The sequence below is a fragment of the Camelus bactrianus genome, unplaced genomic scaffold (assembly GCF_048773025.1).
Source record: "Camelus bactrianus isolate YW-2024 breed Bactrian camel unplaced genomic scaffold, ASM4877302v1 HiC_scaffold_59, whole genome shotgun sequence".
In the NCBI taxonomy this organism is placed as follows: domain Eukaryota; kingdom Metazoa; phylum Chordata; class Mammalia; order Artiodactyla; family Camelidae; genus Camelus; species Camelus bactrianus.
In genome coordinates, this window is record NW_027413976.1 from 1,175,752 (window position 1) to 1,194,907 (window position 19,156).

Sequence of the window (19,156 nt, forward strand, 5' to 3'; positions counted from 1 at the left end):
TAATTGCCTACCCTGTCCAGGGGGAGGCACTAGATGCTACCTGCATTTCCAGCCCACCCCCGCCTATCCCCGGCAGCCCGCAATGGGAGACACTCGAGGAAGACACGCGAATGGCTCCTAGGAAATCCAAGGTCCTGCAGACAGAAGACGGAACATCCCCACACTCACAATTCCGGAACACGGCTGACAGTGTGGGGGAGATTTGAGGCCGCCGTCCACGCAGCTGACTGGTGTCACAGGTGTTACCTGGCAGGGAAAACCGATAATTAATACCCTGTTCAGGGAGAGGCACTAAATGCTACATGCATTTCCAGCCCAACCCCCGCCTTTCCCCGGCAGCCCGAACTGGGAGACAATCGGGGAAGACATGCGAATGGCTCCTAGGGGATCCAAGGTTCTGCAGACAGAAGACCGAACTTCCCCACACTCAAAATTCCGGAACACGGCTGACTGTGTGGGGGAGGTTTGGGTCCGCCCTCCACGAAGCTTAGTGGTGTCACAGGTGTTAACTTGCAGGGGAAATCCGCTAATTAAATCCCCTGTCCAGGGAGAGGCAATAGATGCTACCTGCATTTCCAGCCCAACCCTTCGCCTTTCCCCGGCAGCCCGCAATGTGAGACACTCGTGGAAGACACGCGAAGGGCTCCTAGGAGATCCCGGGTGCCTCAGACTGAACACGGAACCTCCCCACACTCAGAATTCCGGAACACGGCTGACTGTGTGGGGGAGGTTTGTGGCCGTCGTCCACGCAGCTGACTGGTGTCAAAGGTTTTCCCCGGCAGGGGGAAGTCCGCTAATTGCCTACCCTGTCCAGGGGGAGGCACTAGATGCTACCTGCATTTCCAGCCAACCCCCGCCTTTCCCCGGCAGCCCGCATTTGGAGACACTCGGGGAAGACTCGCGGATGGCTCCTATGAAATCCAAGGTCCTGCAGACAGAAGACCGAACCTCCCCACACTCACAATCCGGAACACGTCTGACTGTTTGGGGGAGGTTTGGGGCCGCCGTCCACGCAGCTGACTGGTGTCACAAGTGTTCCCTGGTAGGGGGAAGTTCGCTAATTGCCTAACCCTGTCCAGGCGGAGGCACTAGATGCTACCTGCATTTGCAGCCCTAACCCCGCCTTTCCCCCTCAGTCCGCACAGGCAGAAACTCGGGAAGACACGCGAAAGTCTCCTAGGAGATCCCGGGTGCTGCAGACAGAACACGGATCCTCCCCACACTCAGAATTCCGGAACAAGGCTGACTGTGTGGGGGAGGTTTGGGGCCGCCCTCCACGCATCTGAGTGGTTTCAAAGGAGTTCACTGGCAGGGGGAATTCCGCCAATTCCCTACCCTGTCCAGGGGGAGGCAGTAGATGCTACCTGCATTTCCAGCCCAACCCCCGCCTTTCCCTGGCAGACCGCACAGACAGACACTAGGGGAAGACACGCGAAGGGCTCCTAGGAGATCCCGGGTGCTGCAGACAGAAGACGGAACCTCCCCACACTCAGAATACCGGAACACGGCTGACAGTGTGGGGGAGGCTTGTGGCCTCCGTCCACGCAGCTGACTGGTGTCACAGGTGTTACCTGGCATGGGAAATCCGCTAATTATATCCCCTGTCCTGGGAGAGGCACTAGATGCTACCTGCATTTCCAGCCCAACCCTTCGACTTTCCCCGGGAGCCCGCAATGGGAGACACTCGGGGAAGACACGAGAAGTGCTCCTAAGAGATCCCGGGTGCTGCAGACAGAACAGGGATCCTCCCCACACTCAGGATTCCGGAACAAGTCTGACTGTGTGGGGGAGGTTTGGGGCCGCCGTCCATGCAGCTGACTGGTGTCAAAGGTGTTCCCTGGCAGGGGGAAGTCCGCTAATTACCTCCCAACCACAGGGGGATGCAATAGATGCTACCTGCATTTCCAGCCCAACCCCCACCTTTCCCCGGCAGCCCGCAATGGGAGACACTCGGGCAAGACACGCGAATGGCTCCTAGGAAATCCAAGGTCCTGCAGACAGAAGACGGAACCTCCCCACACTCACAATTCCGGAACAAGCCTGACTGTGTGGGGGAAGTTTGGGTCCGCCCTCCTCGCAGCTGAGTGGTGTCAAAGGAATTCCCTGGCAGGGGGAAGTCCGCTAATTGCCTACCCTGTCCAGGGGGAGGCACTAGATGCTACCTGAATTTCCAGCCCAACCCCCGCCTTTCCTCGGCAGTCCGCACAGGCAGAAACTCGGGGAAGACACGCGAAGGATCCTAGGAGATCCCGGGTGCTGCAGATAGAAGACGGAACCTCCCCACACTCAGAATTCCGGAACAAGGCTGACTGGGTGGGGGAGGTTTGGGGCCGCCATCCACGCAGCTGACTGGTGTCACAGGTGTTACCTGGCAGGGAAAACCGCTAATTAATACCCTGTTCAGGGAGAGGCACTAGATGCTACCTGCATTTCCAGCCCAACCCCCGCCTTTCCCCGGCAGTGCGCACAGGCAGACACTCGGGGAAGACACGCGAAGGGCTCCTAGGAGATCCCGGGTGCTGCAGACAGAAGACGGAACCTCCCAACACTCAGAATTCCGGAACACGGCTGACTGTGTGGGGGAGGTTTGGGGCCGCCGTCCACGCAGCTGACTGGTGTCACAGGTGTTCCCTGGCAGGGGGAAGTCCGCTAATTACCTCCCAACTCCAGGGAGATGCACTAGATTCTACCTGCATTTCCAGACCAACCCCCGCCTTTCCCCGGCTGCCCGCCCTGGGAGTCACTCGGGGAAGACACCCGAAGGGCTCCTAGGAGATCCAAGGTCCTGCAGACAGAAGACAGAAACTCCCCACACTCACAATTCCGGAACACGGCTGACTGTGTGGGGGAGGTTTGGGGCTGCCCTCCAAGCAGCTGAGTGGTGTCAAAGGTGTTCCCCGGCAGGGGGAAGTCCGCTAATTGCCTACCCTGTCCAGGGGGAGTCACTAGATTCTACCTGCATTTCCAGCCCAACCCCCGCCTTACCCCGGAAGCCCTCAATGGGAGACACTCGGGGAAGACACGCCAATGGCTTCTAGGAAATCCAAGGTCCTGCAGACAGAAGACGGAAACTCCCCACACTCACAATTCCGGAACAAGCCTGACTGTGTGGGGGAGGTTTGGGGCCACCCTCCACGCAGCTGAGTGGTTTCAAAGGACTTCCCTGGCAGGGGGAATACCGCCAATTCCCTACCCTGTCCAGGGGGAGGCACTAGATGCTACCTGCCTTTCCAGCCCAACCCTTCGACTTTCCCCGGCAGCCCGCAATGGGAGACACTCGGGGAAGACACGAGAAGGGCTCCTAAGAGATCCCGGGTGCTGCAGACAGAACACGGATCCTCCCCACACTCAGGATTCCGGAACAAGTCTGACTGTGTGGGGGAGGTTTGGGGCCGCCGTCCATGCAGCTGACTGGTGTCAAAGGTGTTCCCTGGCAGGGGGAAGTCCGCTAATTACCTCCCAACCACAGGGGGATGCAATAGATGCTACCTGCATTTCCAGCCCAACCCCCACCTTTCCCCTGCAGCCCGCAATGCGGGACACTCGGGGAAGACACGCGAATGGCTCCTAGGTATTCCAAGTTCCTGCAGACAGAAGACGTAACCTCCACACACTCAGAATTCCGGAACACGGCTGACTGTGTGGGGGACGTTTGGGGCCGCCGTCCACGCAGCTGACTGGTGTCACAGGTGTTACCTGGCAGGGAAAACCGCTAATTAATACCCTGTTCAGGGAGAGGCACTAGATACTACCTGCATTTCCAGCCCAACCCCCGCCTTTCCCCGGCAGCCCGCAATGGGATACACTCGGGGAAGACATGTTAAGGGCTCGTAGGTGATCCAAGGTCCTGCAGACAGAAGACGGAACTTCCCAACACTCAGAATTCCGGAACACGTCAAACTGTGTGGGGGAGGTTTGGGGCCGCCGTCCACGAAGCTGACTGGTGTCACAGGTGTTCCCTGGCAGGTGGAAGTCCGCTAATTATCTCCCATGTCCAGGGGGAGGCACTAGATGCTACCTGCATTTCCAGCCCAACCCCCGCCTTTCCCCGGCAGACCGCACAGTCAGACACTCGGGGAACACACGCGAAGGGCTCCTAGGAGATCCCGGGTGCTGCAGACAGAAGACGGAACCTCCCCACACTCAGAATTCCGGAACACGGCTGACTGTGTGGGGGAGGTTTGGGGCTGCCCTCCAAGCAGCTGAGTAGTGTCAAAGGTGTTCCCCGGCAGGGTGAATTCCGCTAATTGCCTACCCTGTGCAGGGGGAGGCACTAGATTCTACCTGCATTTCCAGCCCAACCCCCGCCTTACCCCGGCAGCCCGCATTCGGAGACACTCGGGGAAGACACGCGAATGGCTCCTAGGAAATCCAAGGTCCTGCAGACAGAAGACGGAACCTCCCCACACTCACAATTCTGGAACACGCCTGACTGTGTGGGGAAGGTTTGGGTCCGCCCTCCTCTCAGCTGAGTTGTGTCAAAGAGTTCCCTGGCAGGAGAAAGTCCGCTAATTGCCTACCCTCTCCAGGGGGAGGCACTAGATGCTACCTGCATTTCCAGCACAACCCCCGCATTTCCCCGGCAGCCCGCACTGGGAGACACTTGGGGAAGACACGCGAAGGGCTCCTAGGAGATCCGGGGTGCTGCAGACAGAGGACGGAACCTCCCCACACTCAGAATTCCGGAACACGGCTGACTGTGTGGGGGAGGTTTGGGGCCGCCGTCCACGCAGCTGACTGGTGTCACAGGTGTTACCTGGCAGGGGGAATTCCGCTAATTACCTCCCATGTCCAGGGGGAGGCACTAGATGCTACCTGCATTTCCAGCCCAACCCCCGCCTTTCCCCGGCAGCCCGCACAGTCAGACACTCGGGGAACACACGCGAAGGGCTCCTAGGAGATCCCGGGTGATGCAGACAGAAGACGGAACCTCCCCACACTCAGAATTCCGGAACATGGCTGACTCTGTTGGGGAGGTTTGGGGCCGCCCTCCAAGCAGCTGAGTGGTGTCAAAGGTGTTCCCCGGCAGGGGGAAGTCCGCTAATTGCCTACCCTGTCCAGGGGGAGGCACTAGATGCTACCTGCATTTCCAGCCCAACCCCCGCCTTACCCCGGAAGCCCTCAATGGGAGACACTCGGGGAAGACACGCCAATGGCTCCTAGGAAATCCAAGGTCCTGCAGACAGAAGACGGAAACTCCCCACACTCACAATTCCGGAACAAGCCTGACTGTGTGGGGGAGGTTTGGGGCCGCCCTCCACGCAGCTGAGTGGTTTCAAAGGAGTTCCCTGGCAGGGGGAATTCCGCCAATTCCCTAACCTGTCCAGGGGGAGGCACTAGATGCTACCTGCCTTTCCAGCCCAACCCTTCGACTTTCCCCGGCAGCACGCAATGGGAGACACTCGGGGAAGACACGAGAAGGGCTCCTAAGAGATCCCGGGTGCTGCAGACAGAACACGGATCCTCCCCACACTCAGGATTCCGGAACAAGTCTGACTGTGTGGGGGAAGTTTGGGGCCGCCGTCCATGCAGCTGACTGGTGTCAAAGGTGTTCCCTGGCAGGGGGAAGTCCGCTAATTACCTCCCAACCACAGGGGGATGCAATAGATGCTACCTGCATTTCCAGCCCAACCCCCACCTTTCCCCGGCAGCCCGCAATGGGAGACACTCGGACAAGACACGCGAATGGCTCCTAGGAAATCCAAGGTCCTGCAGACAGAAGACGGAACCTCCCCACACTCACAATTCCGGAACAAGCCTGACAGTGTGGGGGAAGTTTGGGTCCGCCCTCCTCGCAGCTGAGTGGTGTCAAAGGAATTCCCTGGCAGGGGGAAGTCCGCTAATTGCCTACCCTGTCCAGGGGGAGGCACTAGATGCTACCTGCATTTCCAGCCCAACCCCCGCCTTTCCTCGGCAGTCCGCACAGGCAGAAACTCGGGGAAGACACGCGAAGGATCCTAGGTGATCCCGGGTGCTGCAGACAGAATACGGAACCTCCCCACACTCAGAATTCCGGAACACGGCTGACTGGGTGGGGGAGGTTTGGGGCCGCCGTCCACGCAGCTGACTGGTGTCACAGGTGTTACCTGGCAGGGAAAACCGCTAATTAATACCCTGTTCAGGGAGAGGCACTAGATGATACCTGCATTTCCAGCCCAACCCCCGCCTTTCCCCGGCAGTGCGCACAGGCAGACACTCGGGGAAGACACGCGAAGGGCTCCTAGGAGATCCCGGGTGCTGCAGACAGAAGACGGAACCTCCCAACACTCAGAATTCCGGAACACGGCTGACTGTGTGGGGGAGGTTTGGGGCCGCCGTCCACGCAGCTGACTGGTGTCACAGGTGTTCCCTGGCAGGGGGAAGTCCGCTAATTACCTCCCAACTCCAGGGAGATGCACTAGATTCTACCTGCATTTCCAGCACAACCCCCGCCTTTCCCCGGCTGCCCGCCCTGGGAGACACTCGGGGAAGACACGCCATGGCTCCTAGGAAATCCAAGGTCCTGCAGACAGAAGACGGAAACTCCCCACACTCACAATTCCGGAACAAGCCTGACAGTGTGGGGGAGGATTGGGTCCGCCCTCCTCGCAGCTGAGTGGTGTCAAAGGAGTTCCCTGGCAGGGGGAATTCCGCTAATTCCCTACCCTGTCCAGGGGGAGGCACTAGATGCTACCTGCATTTCCAGCCCAACCCCCGCCTTTCGCCGGCAGCCCGCAATGGGAGACACTCGGGGAAGACACGCGGATGGCTCCTACGAAATCCAAAGTCCTGCAGACAGAAGACGGATCCTAGCCACACTCAGAATTCCGGAACACGGCTGACTGTCTGGGGGAGGTTTGGGGCCGCCGTCCACGCAGCTGACTGGTGTCACAGGTGTTCCCTGGCAGGTGGAAGTCCGCTAATTACCTCCAAACTGCAGGGGGATGCACTAGATGCTACCTGCATTTCCAGGCAAACCCCCGCCTTTCCCCTGCAGCCCGCAATGCGGGACACTCGGGGAAGACACGCGAATGGCTCCTAGGTATTCCAAGTTCCTGCAGACAGAAGACGTAACCTCCACACACTCAGAAATCCGGAACAAGCCTGACAGTGTGGGGGAGGTTTGGGTCCGCCCTCCTCGCAGCTGAGTGGTGTCAAAGGAGTTCCCTGGCAGGGGGAATTCCGCTAATTGCCTACCCTGTCCAGGGTGAGGCACTAGATTCTACCTGCATTTCCAGTCCAACCCCCGCCTTTCCTCGGCAGACCGCACAGGCAGAAACTCGAGGAAAACACGCGAAGGGATCCTAGGTGTTCCCGGGTGCTGCAGACAGAAGACGGAACCTCCCCACACTCACAATTTTGGAACACGTCTGACTGTGTGGGGGAGGTTTGGGGCCGCCATCCAAGCAGCTGAGTGGTGTCAAAGGTGTTCCCCGGCAGGGGGAATTCCGCTAATTGCCTACCCTGTCAAAGGGGAGGCACTATATGCTACCTGCATTTCCAGCCCAACCCCCGCCTTTCCCTGGCAGTCCGCAATGGGAGACACTCGGGGAATACACACGAATGGCTCCTAAGAAATCCAAGGTCCGGCAGACAGAAGACGGAATCTCCCCACACTCAGAATTCCGGAACACGACTGACTGTGTGGGGGAGGTTTGGGGCCGCCGTCAACGCAGCTGACTGGTGTCACAGGTGTTGCCTTGCAGGGAAAACCGCTAATTAATACCCTGTTCAGGAAGAGGCACTAGATGCTACCTGCATTTCCAGCCCAACCCCCGCCTTTCCCCGGCAGCCCGCACTGGGAGACACTTGGGGAAGACACGCGAAGGGCTCCTAGGAGATCCCGGGTGCTGGAGACAGAGGACGGAACCTCCCCACACTCAGAATTCCGGAACACGGCTGACTGTGTGGGGGAGGTTTGGGGCCGCCGTCCACGCAGCTGACTGGTGTCACAGGTGTTACCTGGCAGGGGGAATTCCGCTAATTACCTCCCATGTCCAGGGGGAGGCACTAGATGCTACCTGCATTTCCAGCCCAACCCCCGCCTTTCCCCGGCAGACCGCACAGTCAGACACTCGGGGAAAACACGCGAAGGGCTCCTAGGAGATCCCGGGTGATGCAGACGGAAGACGGAACCTCCCCACACTCAGAATTCCGGAACATGGCTGACTCTGTTGGGGAGGTTTGGGGCCGCCCTCCAAGCAGCTGAGTGGTGTCAAAGGTGTTCCCCGGCAGGGGGAAGTCCGCTAATTGCCTACCCTGTCCAGGGGGAGGCACTAGATGCTACCTGAATTTCCAGCCCAACCCCCGCCTTCCCCCGGGAGCCCACAATGGGAGACACTCGGGGAAGACACGTGAATGGCTCCTAGGAAATCCAAGGTCCTGCAGACAGAAGACGGAAACTCCCCACACTCACAATTCCGGAACAAGCCTGACTGTGTGGGGGAGGTTTGGGGCCGCCCTTCTCAAAGCTGTGTGGTGTCAAAGTAGTTCCGTGGCAGGAGGAAGTCCGCTAATTGCCTACCCTGTCCAGGGGGAGGCACTAGATGCTACCTGCATTTCCAGCCCAACCCCCGCCTTTCCCCGGCAGTCCGCACAGGCAGACACTCGGGGAAGACACGCGAAGGGCTCCTAGGAGATCCCGGTTGCTGCAGACAGAAGACGGAACAACCCCACACTCAGAATTCCGGAACACGGCTGACTGTGTGGGGGAGGTTTGGGGCCGCCGTCCACGCAGCTGCCTGGTGTCACAGGTGTTACCTGGCAGGGAAAACCGCTAATTAATACCCTGTTCAGGGAGAGGCACTAGATGCTACCTGCATTTCCAGCCCAACCCCCGCATTTCTCCGGCAGCCCGCAATGGGATACACTCGGGGAAGACATGCGAAGGGCTCGTAGGAGATCCAAGGTCCTGCAGACAGAAGACGGAACTTCCCCACACTCACAATTCCGGAACACGGCTGACTGTGTGGGGGAGGTTTGGGGCCGCCCTCCACGCACCAGAGTGGTGTCAAAGGTGTTCCCTGGCAGGGGGAAGTCCGCTAATTGCCTACCCTGTCCAGGGGGAGGCACTAGATGCTACATGCATTTCTAGCCCAACACTCGCCTTTCCCCGGCAGCCCGCACAGTCAGACACTCGGGGAACACACGCGAAGGGCTGCTAGGAGTTCCCGGGTTCTGCAGACAGAAGACGGAACCTCCCAACACTCAGAATTCCGGAACACGGCTAACTGTGTGGGGGAGGTTTGGGGCCGCCGTCCACGCAGCTGACTGGTGTCACAGGTGTTCCCTGGCAGGGGGAAGTCCGCTAATTACCTCACATGACCAGGGGGATGCACTACATGATACCTGCATTTCCAGCACAACCCCCGCCTTTCCTCGGCAGCCCGCACTGGGAGACACTCGAGGAAGACACGCGAATGGCTCCTAGGAGATCCAAGTTCCTGCAGACAGAAGACGGAACCTCCCCACAATCAAATTTCCGGAACACGGCTGACGGTTTGGGGGAGGTTTGGGGCCGCCTTCCACGCAGCTGAGTGGTGTTAAAGGGGTTCCCTGGCAGGGGGAATTCCGCTAATTACCTCCCCCGTCCAGGGTGAGGCACTAGTTGCTACCTGCATTTCCAGCCCTACCCCAGCTTTCCCCGGCCGCCCGCACTGGGAGACACTCGGGGAAGACACACGAAGGGATCCTAGGTGATCCCGGGTGCTGCAGACAGAAGACGGAAACTCCCCACACTCAGAATTTTGGAACACGGCTGACTGTGTGGGGGAGGTTTGGGGCCGCCGTCCACGCAGCTGACTGGTGTCACAGGTGTTCCCTGGCAGGGGGAAGTCCGCTAATTACCTCCCAAATCCAGGGGGATGCACTAGATGCTACCTGCATTTCCAGACCAACCCCCGCCTTTCCCCGGGAGCCCGCCCTGGGAGACACTCGGGGAAGACACGCGAAGGGCTCCTAGGAGATCCAAGGTCCTGCAAACATAAGACGGTTCCTCCACACACTCACAATTCCGGATCACGTCTGACAGTGTGAAGGAAGTTTGGGGCCGCCTTCCACGCAGCTGAGTGGAGTCAAAGGTGTTCCCTTGCAGGGGGAAGTCCGCTAATTGCCTACCCTGTCCAGGGGGAGGCACTAGATGCTACATGCATTTCCAGCCCAACCCCCGCCTTTCCCCGGCAGCCCGCACAGGCAGACACTCGGGGAACACACGCGAAGGGCTGCTAGGTGATCCCGGGTGCTGCAGACAGAAGACGGAACCTCCCCACACTCAGAATTCCGGAACACGGCTGACTGTGTGGGGGAGGTTTGTGGCCGCCCTCCACCCAGCTGAGTGGTGTCAAAGTGTTCCCTGTCAGGGGGAATTCCGCTAATTGCCTACCCTGTCAATGGGTAGGCAATAGATGCTACCTGCATTTCCAGCACATCCCCCGCCTTTCCCAGGCAGCCCGCCCTGGGAGACACTCGGGGAAGAAACGTGAATGGCTCCTAGGAGATCCAAGGTCCTGCAGACAGAAGACGGAAGCTCCCCACACTCACAATTCAGGAACAAGCCTGACAGTGTTGTGGAAGTTTGGGTCCGCCCTCCTCGCAGCTTAGTGGTGTAAAAGGAATTCACTGGCAGGGGGAAGTCCGCTAATTTGCTACCCTGTCCAGGGGGAGGCACTAGATGCTACCTGCATTTCCAGCCCAACCCCCGATTTCCTCGGCAGTCCGCACAGGCAGACACTCGGGGAAGACACGCGAACGGATCCTAGGTGATCCTGGGTGCTGCAGACAGAAGACGGAACCTCCCCACACTCAGAATTCCGGAACACGGCTGACTGAGTAGGTGAGGTTTTGGGCCGCCGTCCACGCAGCTGACTGGTGTCACATGTGTTACCTGGCAGGGAAAACCGCTAATTAATACCCTGTTCAGGGAGAGGCACTAGATGCTACCTGCATTTCCAGCCCAACCCCCGCCTTTCCCCGGCAGCCTGCAATGGGAGACACTCGGGGAAGACACGCGAAGGGCTACTAGGAGATCCCGGGTTCTGCAGACAGAAGACGGAACCTCCCCACACTCACAATTCCGGAACACGGCTGACTGTGTGGGGGAGGTTTGGGGCCGCCCTCCTCTCAGCTGAGTGGTCTCAAAGGTGTTCCCTGGCAGGGGTAAGTCCGCTAATTGCCTACCCTGTCCAGAGGGAGGCACTAGATGCTACCTGCATTTGCAGCCCAACCCCCGCATTTCCTCAGCAGCCCGCACAGCCAGACACTCGGGGAACACACGCGAAGGGCTCCTAGGAGACCCCGGGTGCTGCAGACAGAAGACGGAACCTCCGCACACTCAGAATTCCGGAACACGGCTGACTGTGTGGGGGAGGTTTGGGGCCGACGTTCACGCAGCTGACTCGTGTCACAGGTGTTCCCTGGCAGGGGGAAGTCCGCTAATTACCTCCCAACTCCAGGGGGATGCACTAGATGCTACCTGCATTTCCAGTCCAACCCCCGCATTTCCCCGTCTGCCCGCAATGGGAGACACTCGGGGAAGACACGCGAATGGCTCCTAGGACATCCAAGGTCCTGCAGACAGAAGATGGAACCTCCCCACACTCACAATTCCGGAACAAGCCTGACAGTGTGGGGGAGGTTTGGGTCCGCCCTCCTTGCAGCTGAGTGGTGTCAAAGGATTTCCCTGGCAGGGGGAATTCCGCTAATTGCCTACCCTGTCCAGGGGGAGGCACTAGATGCTTCCTGCATTTCCAGCCCAATCCCCGCCTTTCCCCTGCAGTCCGCACAGGCAGACACTCGGGGAAGACACGCGAAGGGCTCCTAGGAGGTCCCGGGTGCTGCAGACAGAGGACGGAACCTCCCCACACTCAGAATTCCGGAACACGGCTGACTGTGTGGGGGAGGTTTGAGGCCGCCGTCCACGCAGCTGACTGGTGTACAGGTGTTACCTGGCAGGGGAAATCCGCTAATTAAATCCCCTGTACAGGGAGAGGCACTAGATGCTACCTGCATTTCCAGCCCAACCCTCGCCTTTCCCTGCAGCCCGCAATTGGAGACACTCGGGGAATACACGCGAAAGGCTCCTAGGAGATCCCGGTTTCTGCAGACAGAAGACGGAACCTCTCCACACTCAGAATTCCGGAACACGTCTGACTGTGTGGGGGAGGTTTGGGGCCGTCGTCCACGCAGCTGACTGCTGCCACAGGTGTTCCCTGGCAGGAGGAAGTCCGCTAAATGCCTACCCTGTCCAGGGGGAGGCACTAGATGCTACCTGGATTTCCAGCCCAACCCCCGACTTTCCCCGGCAGCCCGCAATGGGAGACACTCGGGGAAGACACGAGAAGGGCTCCTAAGAGATCCCGGGTGCTGCAGACAGAACACGGATCCTCCCCACACTCAGGATTCCGGAACAAGTCTGACTGTGTGGGGGAGGTTTGGGGCCACCGTCCATGCAGCTGACTGGTGTCAAAGGTGTTCCCTGGCAGGGGGAAGTCCGCTAATTACCTCCCAACCACAGGGGGATGCAATAGATGCTACCTGCATTTCCAGCCCAACCCCCACCTTTCCCCGGCAGCCCGCAATGGGAGACACTCGGACAAGACATGCGAATGGCTCCTAGGAAATCCAAGGTCCTGCAGACAGAAGACGGAACCTCCCCACACTCACAATTCCGGAACAAGCCTGACAGTGTGGGGGAAGTTTGGGTCCGCCCTCCTCGCAGCTGAGTGGTGTCAAAGGAATTCCCTTGCAGGGGGAAGTCCGCTAATTGCCTACCCTGTCCAGGGGGAGGCACTAGATGCTACCTGCATTTCCAGCCCAACCCCCGCCTTTCCTCGGCAGTCCGCACAGGCAGAAACTCGGGGAAGACACGCGAAGGATCCTAGGTGATCCCGGGTGCTGCAGACAGAAGACGGAACCTCCCCACACTCAGAATTCCGGAACACGGCTGACTGGGTGGGGGAGGTTTGGGGCCGCCGTCCACGCAGCTGACTGGTGTCACAGGTGTTACCTGGCAGGGAAAACCGCTAATTAATACCCTGTTCAGGGAGAGGCATTAGATGCTACCTGCATTTCCAGCCCAACCCCCGCCTTTCCCCGGCAGTGCGCACAGGCAGACACTCGGGGAAGACACGCGAAGGGCTCCTAGGAGATCCCGGGTGCTGCAGACAGAAGACGGAACCTCCCAACACTCAGAATTCCGGAACACGGCTGACTGTGTGGGGGAGGTTTGGGGCCGCCGTCCACGCAGCTGACTGGTGTCACAGGTGTTCCCTGGCAGGGGGAAGTCCGCTAATTACCTCCCAACTCCAGGGAGATGCACTAGATTCTACCTGCATTTCCAGCCCAACCCCCGCCTTTCCCCGGCTGCCCGCCCTGGGAGACACTCGGGGAAGACACGCGAAGGGCTCCTAGAAGATCCAAGGTCCTGCAGACAGAAGACGGAAACTCCCCACAATCACAATTCCGGAACACGGCTGACTGTGTGGGGGAGGTTTGGGGCTGCCCTCCAAGCAGCTGAGTGGTGTCAAAGGTGTTCCCCGGCAGGGGGAAGTCCGCTAATTGCCTACCCTGTCCAGGGGGAGTCACTAGATTCTACCTGCATTTCCAGCCCAACCCCCGCCTTACCCAGGAAGCCCTCAATGGGAGACACTCGGGGAAGACACGCCAATGGCTCCTAGGAAATCCAAGGTCCTGCAGACAGAAGACGGAAACTCCCCACACTCACAATTCCGGAACAAGCCTGACAGTGTGGGGGAGGATTGGGTCCAGCCTCCTCGCAGCTGAGTGGTGTCAAAGGAGTTCCCTGGCAGGGGGAATTCCGCTAATTCCCTACCCTGTCCAGGGGGAGGCACTAGATGCTACCTGCATTTCCAGCCCAACCCCCGCCTTTCGACGGCAGCCCGCAATGGGAGACACTCGGGGAAGACACGCGGATGGCTCCTACGAAATCCAAAGTCCTTCAGACAGAAGACGGATCCTAGCCACACTCAGAATTCCGGAACACGGCTGACTGTCTGAGGGAGGTTTGGGGCCGCCGTCCACGCAGCTGACTGGTGTCACAGGTGTTCCCTGGCAGGTGGAAGTCCGCTAATTACCTCCAAACTGCAGGGGGATGCACTAGATGCTACCTGCATTTCCAGGCAAACCCCCGCCTTTCCCCTGCAGCCCGCAATGCGGGACACTCGGGGAAGACACGCGAATGGCTCCTAGGTATTCCAAGTTCCTGCAGACAGAAGACGTAACCTCCACACACTCAGAAATCTGGAACAAGCCTGACAGTGTGGGGGAAGTTTGGGTCCGCCCTCCTCGCAGCTGAGTGGTGTCAAAGGAGTTCCCTGGCAGGGGGAAGTCCGCTAATTGCCTACCCTGTCCAGGGTGAGGCACTAGATTCTACCTGCATTTCCAGTCCAACCCCCGCCTTTCCTCGGCAGACCGCACAGGCAGAAACTCGAGGAAAACACGCGAAGGGATCCTAGGTGTTCCCGGGTGCTGCAGACAGAAGACGGAACCTCCCCACACTCACAATTCTGGAACACGTCTGACTGTGTGGGGGAGGTTTGGGGCCGCCATCCAAGCAGCTGAGTGGTGTCAAATGTGTTCCCCGGCAGGGGGAATTCCGCTAATTGCCTACCCTGTCAAGGGGGAGGCACTATATGCTACCTGCATTTCCAGCGCAACCCCCGCCTTTCCCTGGCAGTCCGCAATGGGAGACACTCGGGGAATACACACGAATGGCTCCTAAGAAATCCAAGGTCCTGCAGACAGAAGACGGAATCTCCCCACACTCAGAATTCCGGAACACGACTGACTGTGTGGGGGAGGTTTGGGGCCGCCGTCAACGCAGCTGACTGGTGTCACAGGTGTTGCCTTGCAGGGAAAACCGCTAATTAATAACCTGTTCAGGAAGAGGCACTAGATGCTACCTGCATTTCCAGCCCAACCCCCGCCTTTCCCCGGCAGTCCGCACAGGCAGACACTCGGGGAAGACACGCGAATGGCTCCTAGGAAATCCCGGTTGCTGCAGATAGAAGACGGAACCTCCCCACACTCAGAATTACGGAACACGGCTGACTGTGTGGGGGAGGTTTGGGGCCGCCTTCCACGCAGCTGACTGGTGTCACAGGTGTTCCCTGGCAGGGGGAATTCCGCTAATTGCCTACCCTGTCCAGGGGGAGGCACTAGATTCTACCTGCATTTCCAGCCCAACCCCCGGCTTTCCCCGGCAGTCCGCACAGGCAGACACTCGAGGAAGACACTCGAAGGGCTCCTAGGAGATCCCGGGTGCTGCAGACAGAAGACAGAACCTCCCCACACTCAGAATTCCGGAACACGGCTGACAGTGTGGGGGACGTTTGGGGCCGCCGTCCACGCAGCTGACTGGTGTCACAGGTGTTACCTGGCAGGGAAAACCGCTAATTAATACCCTGTTCAGGGAGAGGCACTAGATACTACCTGCATTTCCAGCCCAACCCCCGCCTTTCCCCGGCAGCCCGCAATGGGATACACTCGGGGAAGACATGTTAAGGGCTCGTAGGTGATCCAAGGTCCTGCAGACAGAAGACGGAACTTCCCAACACTCAGAATTCCGGAACACGTCAAACTGTGTGGGGGAGGTTTGGGGCCGCCGTCCACGAAGCTGACTGGTGTCACAGGTGTTCCCTGGCAGGTGGAAGTCCGCTAATTACCTCCCATGTCCAGGGGGAGGCACTAGATGCTACCTGCATTTCCAGCCCAACCCCCGCCTTTCCCCGGCAGACCGCACAGTCAGACACTCGGGGAACACACGCGAAGGGCTCCTAGGAGATCCCGGGTGCTGCAGACAGAAGACGGAACCTCCCCACACTCAGAATTCCGGAACACGGCTAACTGTGTGGGGGAGGTTTGGGGCCGCCGTCCACGCAGCTGACTGGTGTCACAGGTGTTCCCTGGCAGGGGGAAGTCCGCTAATTACCTCACATGACCAGGGGGATGCACTACATGATACCTGCATTTCCAGCACAACCCCCGCCTTTCCTCGGCAGCCCGCACTGGGAGACACTCGAGGAAGACACGCGAATGGCTCCTAGGAGATCCAAGTTCCTGCAGACAGAAGACGGAACCTCCCCACAATCAAATTTCCGGAACACGGCTGACGGTTTGGGGGAGGTTTGGGGCCGCCTTCCACGCAGCTGAGTGGTGTTAAAGGGGTTCCCTGGCAGGGGGAATTCCGCTAATTACCTCCCCCGTCCAGGGTGAGGCACTAGTTGCTACCTGCATTTCCAGGCCTACCCCAGCCTTTCCCCGGCCGCCCGCACTGGGAGACACTCGGGGAAGACACACGAAGGGATCCTAGGTGATCCCGGGTGCTGCAGACAGAAGACGGAAACTCCCCACACTCAGAATTATGGAACACGGCTGACTGTGTGGGGGAGGTTTGGGGCCGCCGTCCACGCAGCTGACTGGTGTCACAGGTGTTCCCTGGCAGGGGGAAGTCCGCTAATTACCTCCCAAATCCAGGGGGATGCACTAGATGCTACCTGCATTTCCAGACCAACCCCCGCCTTTCCCCGGGAGCCCGCCCTGGGAGACACTCGGGGAAGACACGCGAAGGGCTCCTAGGAGATCCAAGGTCCTGCAAACATAAGACGGTTCCTCCACACACTCACAATTCCGGATCACGTCTGACAGTGTGAAGGAAGTTTGGGGCCGCCTTCCACGCAGCTGAGTGGAGTCAAAGGTGTTCCCTTGCAGGGGGAAGTCCGCTAATTGCCTACCCTGTCCAGGGGGAGGCACTAGATGCTACATGCATTTCCAGCCCAACCCCCACATTTCCCCGGCAGCCCGCACAGGCAGACACTCGGGGAACACACGCGAAGGGCTGCTAGGTGATCCCGGGTGCTGCAGACAGAAGACGGAACCTCCCCACACTCAGAATTCCGGAACACGGCTGACTGTGTGGGGGAGGTTTGTGGCCGCCCTCCACACAGCTGAGTGGTGTCAAAGTGTTCCCTGTCAGGGGGAATTCCGCTAATTGCCTACCCTGTCAATGGGTAGGCAATAGATGCTACCTGCATTTCCAGCACATCCCCCGCCTTTCCCAGGCAGCCCGCCCTGGGAGACACTCAGGGAAGAAACGTGAATGGCTCCTAGGAGATCCAAGGTCCTGCAGACAGAAGACGGAAGCTCCCCACACTCACAATTCAGGAACAAGCCTGACAGTGTTGTGGAAGTTTGGGTCCGCCCTCCTCGCAGCTTAGTGGTGTAAAAGGAATTCACTGGCAGGGGGAATTCCGCTAATTGCCTACCCTGTCCAGGGGGAGGCACTAGATGCTACCTGCATTTCCAGCCCAACCCCCGATTTCCTCGGCAGTCCGCACAGGCAGACACTCGGGGAAGACACGCGAACGGATCCTAGGTGATCCTGGGTGCTGCAGACAGAAGACGGAACCTCCCCACACTCAGAATTCCGGAACACGGCTGACTGAGTAGGTGAGGTTTTGGGCCGCCGTCCACGCAGCTGACTGGTGTCACATGTGTTACCTGGCAGGGAAAACCGCTAATTAATACCCTGTTCAGGGAGAGGCACTAGATGCTACCTGCATTTCCAGCCCAACCCCCGCCTTTCCCTGCAGCCCGCAATTGGAGACACTCGGGGAATACACGCGAAATGCTCCTAGGAGATCCCGGTTTCTGCAGACAGAAGACGGAACCTCTCCACACTCAGAATTCCGGAACACGTCTGACTGTGTGGGGGAGGTTTGGGGCCGTCGTCCACGCAGCTGACTGCTGCCACAGGTGTTCCCTGGCAGGAGGAAGTCCGCTAAATGCCTACCCTGTCCAGGGGGAGGCACTAGATGCTACCTGGATTTCCAGCCCAACCCCCGACTTTCCCCGGCAGCCCGCAATGGGAGACACTCGGGGAAGACACGAGAAGGGCTCCTAAGAGATCCCGGATGCTGCAGACAGAACACGGATCCTCCCCACACTCAGGATTCCGGAACAAGTCTGACTGTGTGGGGGAGGTTTGGGGCCACCGTCCATGCAGCTGACTGGTGTCAAAGGTGTTCCCTGGCAGGGGGAAGTCCGCTAATTACCTCCCAACCACAGGGGGATGCAATAGATGCTACCTGCATTTCCAGCCCAACCCCCACCTTTCCCCGGCAGCCCGCAATGGGAGACACTCGGACAAGACATGCGAATGGCTCCTAGGAAATCCAAGGTCCTGCAGACAGAAGACGGAACCTCCCCACACTCACAATTCCGGAACAAGCCTGACAGTGTGGGGGAAGTTTGGGTCCGCCCTCCTCGCAGCTGAGTGGTGTCAAAGGAATTCCCTTGCAGGGGGAAGTCCGCTAATTGCCTACCCTGTCCAGGGGGAGGCACTAGATGCTACCTGCATTTCCAGCCCAACCCCCGCCTTTCCTCGGCAGTCCGCACAGGCAGAAACTCGGGGAAGACACGCGAAGGATCCTAGGTGATCCCGGGTGCTGCAGACAGAAGACGGAACCTCCCCACACTCAGAATTCCGGAACACGGCTGACTGGGTGGGGGAGGTTTGGGGCCGCCGTCCACGCAGCTGACTGGTGTCACAGGTGTTACCTGGCAGGGAAAACCGCTAATTAATACCCTGTTCAGGGAGAGGCATTAGATGCTACCTGCATTTCCAGCCCAACCCCCGCCTTTCCCCGGCAGTGCGCACAGGCAGACACTCGGGGAAGACACGCGAAGGGCTCCTAGGAGATCCCGGGTGCTGCAGACAGAAGACGGAACCTCCCAACACTCAGAATTCCGGAACACGGCTGACTGTGTGGGGGAGGTTTGGGGCCGCCGTCCACGCAGCTGACTGGTGTCACAGGTGTTCCCTGGCAGGGGGAAGTCCGCTAATTACCTCCCAACTCCAGGGAGATGCACTAGATTCTACCTGCATTTCCAGCCCAACCCCCGCCTTTCCCCGGCTGCCCGCCCTGGGAGACACTCGGGGAAGACACGCGAAGGGCTCCTAGAAGATCCAAGTTCCTGCAGACAGAAGACGGAAACTCCCCACAATCACAATTCCGGAACACGGCTGACTGTGTTGGGGAGGTTTGGGGCTGCCCTCCAAGCAGCTGAGTGGTGTCAAAGGTGTTCCCCGGCAGGGGGAAGTCCGCTAATTGCCTACCCTGTCCAGGGGGAGTCACTAGATTCTACCTGCATTTCCAGCCCA